The sequence below is a fragment of the Pelodiscus sinensis genome, chromosome 16 (genome assembly GCF_049634645.1).
Source record: "Pelodiscus sinensis isolate JC-2024 chromosome 16, ASM4963464v1, whole genome shotgun sequence".
Classification (NCBI taxonomy): domain Eukaryota; kingdom Metazoa; phylum Chordata; order Testudines; family Trionychidae; genus Pelodiscus; species Pelodiscus sinensis.
Window position 1 is genome coordinate 15,479,257 of NC_134726.1, and position 13,166 is coordinate 15,492,422.

At 38.5% G+C, this 13,166-nt stretch overlaps 1 long non-coding RNA gene across 4 annotated transcripts in view; it reads right to left on the reverse strand.

The window, feature by feature from the left end:
- Positions 1-12,201, reverse strand: part of LOC142818588 (uncharacterized) — a 185,678-nt gene extending 173,477 nt beyond the window's left edge. The window contains exon 1 of one of the 4 annotated variants that reach the window (XR_012896128.1): positions 4,941-12,200. This is a non-coding gene — a long non-coding RNA (uncharacterized LOC142818588). Of the gene's footprint in view, positions 1-4,940 lie in introns of all 4 variants that reach the window. The other 3 variants (XR_012896129.1, XR_012896126.1, XR_012896127.1) reach the window with 3 other exon arrangements.
- Positions 12,202-13,166: the final 965 nt, after the last annotated feature.

Below are 13,166 nucleotides of genomic sequence, written 5' to 3' on the forward strand. Positions count from 1 at the left end.
TGCTATGTACATTGGACAAACGTCTCAGACACTTCGGCAACGAATCAATGCCCACAAAACAGACATTAGACAGGATCACAAAGAAAAAACAGTTGCTTGTCATTTCAACCAGAAAGGACACTGTCTGAATGACCTGCTAACCTGCATCCTACTTCAGAAGACATTCAAATCTGCACTTGAAAGGGAATCCTCTGAACTGGCATTCATGCTAAAATTCGACACTCTCCACAGGGGAATTAACAAAGACTCCAATTATCTCACCCATTACAAAGATAGCTTCCCCAATTATCACCTCTAATACTATTAACTCACAGACATTTCCCCTTCCCCACCTCTAATATCATTAACTCACTGGCATTCACCTTCCTCCCCCCCCCCCCACATCCCCCTTCTGTTCTGTAATGTGATTGGTCCTTTTCATGTGTGTTCATTTTTTTAAAATTGTATCCTTTGGTATATATGGTTGTGACTATTTTCTTCCATTATTTGATCTGAGGAAGTGGGTCTGGCCCACGAAAGCTCATCATCTAATAAACCATCTTGTTAGTCTTTAAAGTGCTACATAGTCCTGCATTTTGTTTCATCAGAAGAGGTATTCTTCCCAAAAGACCCAACAAATAAAAAAATTGAGGACACTCTCAGAAAGGGTTTTGAGGTTTTCAACCATTTTCCATTTGCAGACCCCTAAAGATTTTCAAATGGAGGTACAAACCCTTTGGAAATCTAAGACATTGTCTGCAGACTCCCAAGGATCAACAAACCACAGATTGAAATTCACTGTTCTATGGCACTGACAACCTTTTGTGGATCCCTTGGTCATATGCTGTGAACCCCCAAGAAGTCTGTGGACCACACATTGAAAATCACTGACCTGTAACTCTTTCTTAATAACATCTTGAACAGCTTCCCATCCCAAGCTGCAGCTCATACAGCATAATTCAGACTCAGGAGTTTGTGCAGACATGTAGCTTTGTCATCAACATTAAGAAAACTTCACTAATTCCATCATTAGGAATATCTAACCTGGGTGTGAACATAGACACCTTGGTAACACAAATCTCTCCATCACTTAAGAGATTCCAGAAGATCAAGAATCTTACTACTTTGATATGCAGCTACAGAGGCCTATCATCATACTCTGTTCTGTATAAGTATCACTTCATGGGCAACATGACACATCAAGATCCCCCAGCTTCTGTTTTAAGTCTGGAACCACACCCATATGGAACAAGTGCAACTCCTGAACTGGATGCTCAGATCTCTAAATAGTTGGACAGAGCCAGAGAACATCCAGATGTGACAGTCCTCACAAACCACACCAGTCTGAAAGTTTGGGGAGCTCATCTGAGTCTCCAAGCTACTCAATAAACCTGGAGGAAAATGTTTTCAATGAAAATCTTATGGCGCTTAAGTGGTCAAGATAGTTCTGTAGAAGTTCCAAAGGCACCTAGAAGGAAGCCATATTCTAGTTTAGTCAGATAATACACCTATGATTTCATATATAACAAGGAGGGACAAGGAGCCATGCCTTACACACAGAACCAATGGAAATAATGGAATAGGCAGAGAAATCTCTCCTTTCACTCAACTGATTAACATTAAATGGGACTTTAACCCGAAGGCAGACTGACTCAGCATGTGCAAGTTCAACAACTTCGCGTGGTGCCTAATCAGGAGGTCTTTGATCTGATCTCACAGTCTTACTGAAAGTTCCAACAAATCATTCCTTTGAACCCATCCTCAGTATCGACTTTATTCCTGTCTATCAAAACCTATTTTCTGGTTGTCATTATGTCTTCTAGGCAAGTCTCAGAGTTGGCAGTTTTTTCAATCCAGGCACCTCCTTGTGTTCTATTTTGACAAAGTGGTGCTCAGACCACTGGAATTGTTTCTCCCTAAAGTAAACTCAAGAGCACAATATTTACTAGAATGTTGGCTGCTCTGTTCCTATTCTTCCATCCAAAATGGCAAGAGCTCAGAGTTTCTAAGTCATCTATCACTAGACAGATTGGTTTGTGTATTGTTGAGGCCTGCAAGGCATCAGATGTTCCTGTTCCAAACAAGGGAAACTCACAAGTTCCCTGGAAACCTTTTGGACAGAAATCTGAAGAGTGGCAGATGACACTTGGTCATCAGTTAACACCTTCGTCAGCCATTATGAAGTGCACTTTCTATCATCTGCAGTGTCCACCTTTGGCAGGAAGGAGATGCAGTTGGTGAAATAACATTGCCCATTCAGCAATTTTTACTGGAATAGATATCTCTTTTCTTTCCTTCTTTCTTTAACCCTCCCTACTTTTGTTCGCTGCTTGCTATTTCACAGATGTGGCAGAATTATGGACTGGAAAATAGTGAGCCTGGGCTGAAAAATGGAAAAAAAATTACCCAATAATTTCCTTTCTGTTAGCAATGTCTTCTACAATTTTACACACCCTGGATGATCTGTAAACCCAGGATCAGCTGTTTGATTGGATCATCACTTGTAAACCACCTCCACTGTTAACAGAAAGGAATATTGTCAGGTGAGAAATATTCCAATCTCCACAAAGGTAAAAGATTATTGCAACATAACACAAATGGGTAGAGAATAAACTTTTGTGAACACCTGATTTATCTTCTTGCCAAAAAAACAGGTATTACTATTGGGCTTTGTCTAGACTGGCAAGTTTTTCCGCAAAATCATCTGCTTTTGCGGAAAAACTTGCCAGCTGTCTACATTGGCCGCTTGAATTTCCGCAAAAGCACTGACGATCTCATGTAAGATTGACAGTGCTTTTGCGGAAATACTATGTTGCTCCCGTTCGGGCAAAAGTCTTTTTCTGAAAAACTTTTGCGCAAAAGGGCCAGTGTAGACAGCAGAGATTTGTTTTCCGCAAAAAAGCCCCGGTCGCGAACATGGCGATCGGGGCTTTTTTGCGGAAAAGCGCGTCTAGATTGGCCACAGACGCTTTTCCGCAAAAAGTGCTTTTGCGGAAAAGCGTCCTGCCAATCTAGATGCGCTTTTCTGAAAATGCTTTTAACAGAAAACTTTTCCGTTAAAAGCATTTCTGGAAAATCATGCCAGTGTAGATGTAGCCTTGATGTATATTAAATGGCTATGTCAAGGACAAAGGTAAAATTATAAAATAATCCATTATTAATACTACATAATAGGCAGAATTTTCTCTGAATCATTGTGCAGTAGCTTGTATACTAATTTTCCTGAATATGATGACTAAGGCTGAAAGTCTGTCATGGAGATCACAGGTTCCAGGACTCTCTGGGACATCCATGATTTCTGTACTAACTGTTGCTTGGGGTACTATGCACCCCGCAACAGTGGTGGTCCCAGGCTGCTTGCCACCCACTTCTCCGCAGCAGCAAGGATCCTGAGCCCTAGTAGCAGTAGTGGTCCCAGGCCATGTGCCATTGACCACCCCCCCTCACCAGCAGTAGGTCCTGCTGTGCTCTGTCCTTACTCCAAAGGATCCACAATGCCCTCAGAATCATAGGCTGACCTGAAGTGCTCCCTGTCCCAGACCACCCAAAATTCACTCAGAGGTATATACTACAAGTCATCAACAGGTCACAGACCATGAATTTTTGTGTACTATCCTTGACCTGTCCATGACTTTTACTAAAAATACCCCAAACTAAAACATAGCCTTAATGATGATTATCAATTCCTTCATTTCTTACTAAATGTAAGGTTGTATACACTCCCTGTGCTCTTTGTATATTCCTATCTTAAGTATAATACATTACAAAAAGTGAGTCTAATCCTGCCTTCAGGTACACAGGACTTATTATTATGATCTGACACTGGTTTTTTGCTAGTGTAACTGCATTGACTCCAGTGTAGTTACTCCTGATTTAATGCAATCAGTGTCAGGATGAAGTACAGATTTCTCTGAAATTTGTATCCATGTATCTGAGAATGGCACTGGGCACAGTGATATTGTTACAAAAGATTAGAGAATACAGAAGATTAATTACTGGGGAGAGGTTTTATAAAACTAAAAATGAAAACAAAAAAACTCAACTCCCCCCACCCCCCGCAAAACCAACTAAAAAACCCAGCAACAACTCACAACCAACCCAAAATATTATGCTATTTTTTCAAGTAATGCTGCCAGTTCAAATAATAAAAGCAAGTATACATAAAAATATATCACCAATAAAACTAGCAGCTGCAATATTTTTTCTCTCTCTTCCTGTCTGACCCACGTGAACCTACCATGAAACCTGCCAAAGAGATTTTATTCCCCCTGTGTTAAGCCAATTTAAATTTGGCCTGTCATAGAACAGGACAGATTGTTTGTTTGTTTCTAAAATTCTCCTTCCTAACCTACAGAATGGAAGGAAAAATATGACCAGCAAAGTACAGATGTCTGGCTGTTATTTTGTACCAATGAATTTAAACAGGCCCTGAATCCATTCAAGACATTCTGGCCTTCTAAACCCAAGGAGATAGAAGCTCAAAGAGAACTGTAGGTTAAATGCATACATATTAAATTACACTGGGTGAATTGTAACTTCTCCCTTCCCCTGCTGATAACCAAATTAAAATATTATACCAGCATTCATTTAAAAGCTAGAAATAGCTTTGTTTAACATTATTAACATGTATAAATGATGTAAGCATTCAAATTATAAGAAAATCACATAGGACTGCTACAGTATTTTAAAGGCCTCTTTTGATCCCATTCCAAGCAGAATAAGAAAAAACACACCATTTTAAGACACTGGAGCTTTTCTCCAGAGAGGAGTGATTCCATTCTTTTTTAGTCCAAGCCATCGCCAAGAGTGGTAACTTAAGAAGTTGCTTTTTAAACTGCCCTATCACAGAGACTCAGAAGTCACTGACAACCTTTTGAAATGTCACAATTCTTGAAACATTGTCATGTTTGGCATGTCCACATAATGAAAGTTCCCCTAAACAACAGAAGATAGGTTTTTACCTTGCATTTCTGCTCACAGCATGCTGCAGGAATGTCCTCAAACCGCCTCCCAACCCAACAATTCTGAACATATACACACACACATCTTGCCTACATAAACACTGCTCTTGCACCAAAACCTTAGTAAGCAGGAACTAGCTGGGCATGCTGGCAACAACAAAAAAAAAAAAAAAAAAAAAAAAAAAGCTGATTCTTTGTTTTTGCCATGACTGTGCCTTTTTCCTAATCCTTAACTGTCTGCATTATTTGATTGAGAAAAATATAGACACTGCACACAACAAACAGTTCACATAATCATTAATTAACTCTCCATTGGGCAAATTATGCCTTAAATAAGCTAAATTCACTAGGAGCTTTATATTCTCAAATGGCATAGTCTGATAGTCTACCCAATACAACTACTTTTTTACAGTATCTTCTCTTGTGTGTGCAAGTTCCTGGTCAGATCAGCTCTTTCTTTAAAATCTTCATTACATACTCTATAAGCCATCAACAAGCTCTAAGAATAAATTTTTATTGTGGCATAATCTGTCAAACATGAAAGCAGACATGTTTTTATAAAGGCACTGTAATATACTGTTTGTTTTTTTAAAAAGCTCATTGATATTTCAAAAGATGAGTTTGCCAAATATTTCCATATATTCATAAATATTTTTCTGTTACTCTGATGGCCAAATCCTGATGGTTATATTCATGAGAATAGTCCTGCTGTAGTCCATTAGTCTAATTGCATGAGTATGATGAGCTGAATTTGGCCCCCCAATCATACAAAAGGTAATCTGTTTCCTTGCTCTGAAAGACGACCGTGGATACCATAATAGGAAGATCGTGCTAATCTTTCAGTCTTTATGCAGACACAAATTCCATTTGCTCCAGGACACTAGTACAAAGATAGCTTCCCCAATTATCACCTCTAATATCATTAGCTCACAGACATTTACCTCCCCCCATCCCCCTTCTGTTCTGAAATGTGATTTGTCCTTTTCATATGTGTTCATTTTTTAAAAATTATATCCTTTGGTATATATGGTTGTGACAATTTTTTTCCACTATTTGATTTGAGGAAGTGGGTCTGGCCCCACGAAAGCTCATCACCTAATAAACCATCTTGTTAGTCTTTAAAGTGCCACATAGTCCTGTTTTTTGTTTCAGCTACACCAGACTAACACGGCTACATTTCTATCACTATTCTACTACTCCAGAGAAGTAAGGTTGCTGAACAACTTGCAGGGTCAGGAGTCAGGACCTATGATACTAGAACAAATCATGTCATTGCGTTCTGGTGGGGGTCTTGGGTCTGAATCTGTATCCACTAATTGTGATGCGAGTTTGCCCACTGATTCAATAGGAACAGGACTAGGCTTGGCCCTTTCACTGAGTCTCAAAGGTTTTTATTCCTCTTAAAAGTCTGCTTTGAAAGTGCTCAAGCCACACTTTTGCACTTGCAAAGATAAGTTTTTTTACTATAATTTACACACAAAAAAGTAAAGTTGTTAGGCACCTTCAAAGTTAGTAAAGTAAAAATAATTGATGTTCACGAGGGGTGATGAATATTTTTAACTTTAACAATTCAGAACAGCTCTAATTTTATATAAGCTATTTTGACTGCAAACAATAATTTTTCATAATTTATTATCTTCCATAAAATAAATTTTCTCATTTTAAATACCAAAACAAATAAATAAATTCTCCCCTGATCTTTACTTAAAGCTCAGAGTACAAAATACATCCTAGGAAATTAAGATTGAAAGTTCACATTCCATCCTACACTTGTGCCTTACAGGATAAAAAGGCATAATGATATGAGTGAAGGGGAAAGCTGCAATTTAATTTTTATTACAAGCATTTCCATGGCGTCCATCACTGTATTACTTGGGTGTCATGGGTTTGAGTACCAACTTAACATTAAAATAGAAATTGTGTGTTTATTATATTTGTTTGACAACTGAATCTATTATTTTAATATACACTGGAAACAGATAAGGTCTGCGTCTGTAGTCCTTCCTAAGGCTGTGTCTAGACTACACCTCTCTGTTGACTGAGAGATGTAGATTAGGCATGTCGAAATTGCTAATGAAGCAGGGATTTTTGAGGAATACAGGATCTGTCAAAAAGGGTTTATTTTCAACAGACTCCGTTTCGAAAAAAAAGCAGCGGCCACGTTTATGCTAATGAAGCACGGGATATTTAAATCCCTGCTTCATTAGCAATTTCGACGTGCCTAATCTACATCTCTCTGTCGACAGAGAGGTGTAGTCTAGATGTAGCCTAATGAAAAAAATTAAGTCAATGGGAGTTTTGTATGAGGAATGCCTTCAGAATTAGATTCATATTCTTAATGCTTGTTGACATCTTAGAATTTAAGTATATTCATCAAAACACACTACTTCTACATTTAGCTGAATGCTTCTCAGAAGATTATGCATGCAATCTGTGTGTTAACAATGAAAAACTAAATTAAAAATCTGTATTAAAAATCTCAAAAATATAGCTGAGTAACAAAATGCTATGCATAAGAATAATTTTCAAAACTTTTAAGGAAAAGTTGGATTGCATTGTGTGAAAAGAAATTACTGCTAAACTGTATCAGAAAATAGTTGGTTCTTAATGATCTTTGGAGAGCCTTTATACATTTTGTTCTCCACTTTATAAGTGCAAGACCCTCTAGAAGGCTAACTTTCCTTCCAACTTCCCAATTCTTGTGTCCAGGGGTGGATATAGGGCAGGACGAGCAGGGCGGCTGCCCCGGGCCCCGCGCTTCAAGAAGCCCCGCGAATGCGCCGTGTCAAAGGGGGGGCCCCACGAAATTGTGCTGCTTTGGGCCCCGCAAAATCGTCATCTGCCCCTGCTTGTGTCCTCACTTCTCAAAGTATTTCCCAAAAACCAACAGGAGTTCCACCAAGCACAGATTGAGAACATTGAGACATAACATTCATTTGACTGTAATTTAGTCATTAGCATAATTTTAAATACTTAAATGTAAAACTAGTTAAACACATCTCTAGTTAAACCTATAAGGGGACATGAAAAATGGAAGTGTTACCATTTTAATGGTATATTAAATAACAAAAGCGTTCATATTAAGTAACAGCTAAAAGGCATTGAATGTAAAATTCTGTTTTATATCTCTTTCAATAGTCCTTCCAGTCTTAAAATAAATTGATATGTGGAGTGGGGATATCTTATAACTCACATATACATGTGAGTATACATATACAGCTATCCACTTTTCCATGAAGTATTAGTATAATTCCTTCATTTAGCAAATCAATTTAGCAAATTTTACTGAGTATGCAAATCTTATAATATCAATCAAATAATCCAATTTAATCAAAGTAATCAAATAATATGCACATCTTGATAGCTTTATCTTAATAATATATCACTTTGCAAATGATGATTTACCAGGCCTTTTTAAAGGATTTTCAACTTTTCTACTAGCAAATCTTAAATAGTAAATACAAAATCAGCAGCTGAAATAAATAACTGACTACAGAATACGACAACACATAAATACATAAATCTTTTATGAGACAGATCCTCAGCTGGCATAAAAATGGAGCTATGACCATTTTAAACCAGCTGAGGATCTGTCTCTGTGTGTGTGTTCTGTACATACATACCATGACTATAATTTCTCATAAAGTTAGATAGTTTTGAACTCATTGCTTTGTATCTTAAACATAAGTTCTGTATATTCAGGACTACAAAAACCCACAGCTTTTCTATTAACAAATCTTACAGGTTTATTAGAAGCCAGTTTAAAATTGCAAATAGATGCTTGGCTAGTAAAAAATACTCTAATTTTTTTAAAGGATCTCAGTAACAAACTGCACGTAGCAGAATGGATTTGTGAATTTACAATAGCCAACACTGTAAAGTTTTATGTATATAAACACAAACACATTTAGGCCGCATCAAGATACTAATTTGAGAGAGGTGCATAAAAACCTGAAGCATTTTGAAAACAAGTTAAAGAAATGACATAAACATTGATAAGTACAGGATTTTAAAAAGTTTTAATCTTGCATTGCTAGTTTTCTATGAATAGCTTTTCTTTTAGTCAAAATTCCCTACTTTTAAATTGTAATTTTTTGGATCTCATTCAGTAACTGAGTGACAACTTGGAACTTTTTACAATAGGCTTTTACTGTTTTGTGAAAGGAAATAAGCTTTTACAACCCATATCAACAGTTAAAAAAACATTTCTTTCTGTTTAATTCCCAAATAGAAACATTTTCTACCCTTTTATTACATTCATGACAATAATAAAATTAAAATATTATTTATTTAACGTGTGTAGTGTTTTTGTACTAAGTGAAGCAATAGTGTAGCATTAGTTTACTGTCCTCTGTAAGAGCCATAATGTACAGGTTTCTTTTGCAGAACAAAGTGACCACCAAAAGCGGGACTTTGTGGGCCAGTTGGATAAAACATAAGCTCATCTCGCCCCCAAAACCCCGACTCTGGAACCACAACCTTCAGAAGGTCAATTTTTAAGTTAAATCTCTTTACAACATATGCCAAATCAGTTGAATGGTTTGGTTTTTTTTTGCTATAAATGGCTAATTTTCTGACAGCTAAAACAGGAGAACATAACCAAGTCACAATCCACATTCTCTTTGCTTACTGAAAAACAGGAAGGGCTACCAGAGGTTACTGTTTGACATTTATGCCACATGGCTTTTTTTTACTACATAATAAAACAGTATTTTCAACTTCAACTTCTTTTATAGTGCATATAAACAAATGAGAATTCATACAGAATATTATAGTAAATCATTAGACCCAGCCCAAATTATATGTTAGCAAAGATGTCTTCCTGAAGTGAAAAACAGTTTCTTGTCTGCACCATTTATTTCAGACTTAAAGTTAAAATATTTTAGTTATCTCTCATTACTGTTAGAATTTGTTAAATGCGTAGTTTGGTAGAAAATATTACTTGGTACCTTATTTAAACAGCAGAAACATTTGGATCGCTAAGTCAGCGAAACTTCCTGAAACTTGCAGTGTATTATTCCTGCAAAAGTTCTAATAACTTTGGTTATTCAGAAACATTATTGTTCAATTCAGTTAGACTACTGAAGCAGCTCACTGTGTACACTATTTTAAAATAATTGTATTCATGCATATTAAAAGTGAAAATAAATTGCATGTTAAAACACACTCTGTATTTGCTACTTTGAAGCATTAAGGTTAACAACTTTTCTGTTATTACAGAAAATAATTATACTAAGCTGAGCATTACTTTTAAACTTGGTTTTCTGTTTGTATGTAATCTTATTAACTACTGCTAGTTATATGTCTAGAATTAAGAAGTTGTGCACCTTTACTTTCTTTGCCTTTGAAGTGTTAAGATCCTTTTGTGAACATTTTCAAAAATGCCTGGGCACCCAAATCCACATTTGGATACCTGAATGGATGTCCTGGTGTTCAAAAGTACTAAGCACATATAGCTCAAGTAGGACCTGGAAGAGCTCAGCACCACTTCTGTTTAGGTGCCTAAACACTGTCTGAGGGTTCAACATTAGGTACCCAGGACTGAGAATTTTGGCCTTCCCAACCCAACTTACAAACACGTGATCTGTGTCCTGTAGCAGGGATTTTTGAATTCATGGTGGTCTATCTCTAGAATAAAAAACGAAACAACCTAGCCGGAATAAACCGTGAGGGGATAACGCCTCTAGTCCACATGGCTGTCAGCACATGTGAGCGCAGCGTCCAGGGCGGCGTGGCTAGGGAATGCCTGTATTCACAGTCTCGAAACAGCCATGTCATCAGAGGAGACATTTGCTGCTTGTACTTTTTCATGTATTGTATGGTCGAAAAGCAACGGCGCAGTCAGGGGAGTTGTCTGGGGTGTGATTTCGGGGGGCCGCGCTCGCATTGCCACACAGTCTGTACATGCAGATGCACATACATTTTTCATTGACGAGGGCGCGCGCACACGCACGCACAAAAGCCGGGGTGCAGAGGGCGAACACCCACCTCTTTCCCAGCTTAGCTGACACTTACATGCGAGCTGGGGAAGAAAAGACAGTTGGGGGCAGGCAAGGAGGCATCCTCCTCGCGAAAGGGAGACTGCAGCTGAGCGGCTGCCGAATCTCAGACACTGTCTAGCGCGTGGTCCCGAGAGACTCCGGGTGCCCTACTCTGTCTGGTGCTTCCACTGCCTGGCACTGGCAGTCCCACCTCCCAGCCACGAGCCCCGGGGGGCTGATGGCAAATGCAAAGGAGCGAGACACCCTCCCCCACCCCGTCTCCAAGCAGCAGCCCCCGAGCTCCCCTCCAGCAAAGCAGCCACCTCTCCGAGCGAGCCAGACACAAACCTCGCAGCAGTTACCATGCCCCTGCTGCCCGTCACCCCAAGCCGTGTGCTCCGGCAACCCCACACCTGCTGATCACCAAATAAAGGGAGACGTGCGTGAGCACACGCGTCTCCTCCAGCATGGGAGTCACTGACTAGCAGCAAGGTGGGGGGCGGGGGTGGTATTACAAGGCCAAGGAGGAGGTGGTCAAAAGAAAATACAACTTACCACTTGTCATTCCTGTGAGGGCGGGGAGGGAGGAAAAAGGATCCTGGGGAAAAGGCGCATCTCGCCTGTCAGTTTTCATCTTGAAAGGAGACAAACGCTCAATCTTCAAACCCTGCTCCTTCCCTTGGCAAAATCCTGACTCATTACATAAAAAGATCACACTGCCAGGCTCCCAGAAACATTTCTTCATCATGGTCACGCCACAAGCTAAACAAGAGGCCACAACAAGGGAGGTGGACGGGAGGGTAAAAAAGAGAAGGAAGAAAAACCAGGAGGCTGTAATAATAATTTCAAAATACTCTTCTTCCTTTCAAATGCAAAAAAATAAAAGCTGCAGGGGGGAAAACCCAGTAACCAGGAGCTAACCGGAGAAGATTCACTCATTGTTGCCACAGACACCTCTCTCCCCTTCCATTCCCTCTGCATGCTCATTTCTGCAACATTGTTACAAAGACATGCAGCTCTGTCACTGGAGTTGATGATCCCAGTCATTTCGCTTCCAAACTCCTTTAGGGTGCTTGTCAGAGAATATGAGGTGAAGTCGGTCCTTGTATAGGAGGTGTGAATCCAAGACCGCCTGAAAATTATTTTTTTCCCTAGAAGCTACCTCCAAATATAGTAACGAGGAAGGGGCATTCCTAGAAATTCGGGAGACGTCAGAAAGGCAAGATTTGTGAAATTCAGCTTCACGTCCTGCAGAGGGCTCCTCGCCCAAGGAGGGGAAAAAAATCAAGTGAGCAATAAAGTGCTTTTCATGCTTCTCTGATCAGATAATGGCTTAAAACAGAATAGCAAAGCACTTAACTCACATTTCTCAGATAAGATCTAGGAGTGTTATACGTGAAGGAAAGCTAATCAGTGAACTTCTTTCTGCATTTTCTAATGACGTTTATAGATGCCTTTCTTTTGTGTTTACTCCCTTCTCCAGGTGACCTTACATCATTCCCAGGCGCATGCACATATACACACATACATATTGCTGATTTCAGTGTTCATATACTTACCTACATCACATGATACAGTGATGTATTTCTAACCTGCACTGTATGTGGCATCTTGCAATACCTTATTCACTTGAATAACACTGAAGCTATTGCTGTATACATGCAAATTATTATTATTATTGCCCATATGAATAATAATTTGTATGAGAAGGCCCAGTGATGCCAGATGATTAATTCCCATTGACTTAAATGAAAGGTGAGGTGCTCAGCAACTCACAGGATCAGGCCCTAAGCACCTTGTCATTACTGAAAACACCTACTGCATTTTGTGATTAATGTACTTTTATTACACCCATTTTTCATAAATCTTTATATTTACCTTTTATTTGCTTTGTGTGTGTGTCTAATGTATGAGTCCAGTACTTAAAACCTTTATGATGTCAATCATCCCAATGAAATATTAAACTACTTTATCTACTTTAATATAACAACAATAATAATAATAATAATAATATAACAACATAGAATTATTCTTAGATTTAATTTATGTTTGAAAAGTATTTTAAGTCTCTGAAGTAAGGAATTAAAAGAGAAAAGTGTTATTACTATTATTTTTTACTAACTACATAAGGATTTCAGTGTATTCCTGATTTGTAAAACAATCTGTATTCCAACAATAGGAGTGTTTAACTTTTGTTGGTTACTTGGATTTTCATAATTAAATTCCCATGAGAGGTGTGAAATTC